We start from the raw sequence: 1,543 nt of genomic DNA, 5'->3' as shown, positions 1-1,543 counted from the left end.
CCTGTCCTGACTTCCTTCAGTGATGAACAGCAATGCTGAAGTGTGAGCCAAATAAACCCTTTCCTTCCCAACTTGGTTTTTGATCATGGTGTTTTGTTGCAGCAATAGAAATTCTAGCAGACAATCTCCAGCTGCAGATGACTTTTAAGTGTATGATTTAAATGATTCATCATAATTTGGTATACTGTCAACATTAAATTACAGTCACTTTGGAGTATAATTATTCATACAAATTACTTCTTCTACAGGTGTCTTAGTGACTTTTTTATTGCTGTGCAGACATTACGACCAAGGCAACTTATAGAAGGATTTATCAGGGTCTTAGTTTCAGAAGGTGAGTCCATGACCATCAAAGTGGGGAGCATTGCACCAGATAGGCAGGCAAGGCCCTGAGGCAGTAGCTGGTAGTTTACAAATTGGATCCATAAGCATGAAGTAGTGATGGAGGGGAGAGAAAGCGAGCAAGAGAGGGCGTCAGCCCCCAGTGACAAACCTCATCCTACAAGGCCATACCTCCTAATCCTTCCCAAATAGTCTCACCAACCAAGGACCAAGTATTCAAATATATGAACCTATGGGTCCATTCTTTCACACCACTAGAAGGTTTCTTCACTGTAATTTTAAGTTATTCAGATCTGAATTCACTACTTCAGAGCTTATCATGGCTCAAGAAGATAAAAAGAATGCAACCAGATGCTTCAACCACAGATAGACAGACAGACAGATAGACACTGCAGAGAATGTAACTGTGAAAGTGCCAGCCTTTCTGAATTCAGCAGCAGAGTGTAAGAAACCCTGCTTTCGGAAGGTGCCATTCCTCTTATTTGTGCTGCAAGCTAAAATAAGAATTTTGGCACTGCCAGGGGCTGGGGAGATGGCTCAGTGGGTAAAGGACCTTCTGAGCAAGCGCGAGTTCAACTCCCAACACCCTTTTCTTTTCCATTCTCCAGTTGCAGACGGTTGCTGGGGTTTACAGCTAGTCAATGGGGATGGGGCTTCTTTTAAACTCTAATACAATTGTCCTTGTGCTTCCATGTGAGAACCACAAGGGAAACTGAATTTCCGCTGGATGGTTCTCCTGCAGTCCCCAGAGTGGAGGACAACAGTCCGGCCAGCGTCCAGCCAGCCGCCTGCGGCCTGAGTCCGCGCACACTCCGTACTGGCTGGACCCGTTCTTTAAAACCCCGGGATGCGCCAGGCGGTGGTGGCGCAAGCCTGTAATCCCAGCACTCGGGAGGCAGAGGCAGGTGGATCTCTGTGAGTTTGAGGCCAGCCTGGTCTACAGAGCTAGTCCAGGAAAGGCACAAAGCTACAGAGAAACCCTGTCTCGAAAAACAAAAACAAAAACAAAAACAAAAAAAGCAAAAAAAAACCCGGGATGCAGAGGTCAGGGAGTGCACCTCCGAGATCTGGTCCCTCCCGGAGCCCAGCGAGCCCCAGCTCCACCCACCCACCCCCGACCCGAGAGGAGAGGCGGGTCTTACAGAGCGTGACGCACAGCGCGGAGAGCCCACACTTACCGGAGGGGCGGGGCGCATGCGTC

The sequence above is a fragment of the Onychomys torridus genome, chromosome 8, assembly GCF_903995425.1.
Source record: "Onychomys torridus chromosome 8, mOncTor1.1, whole genome shotgun sequence".
In the NCBI taxonomy this organism is placed as follows: domain Eukaryota; kingdom Metazoa; phylum Chordata; class Mammalia; order Rodentia; family Cricetidae; genus Onychomys; species Onychomys torridus.
The sequence above is the reverse complement of the archived record's forward strand: the minus strand, read 5'-3'. Positions refer to the sequence as shown.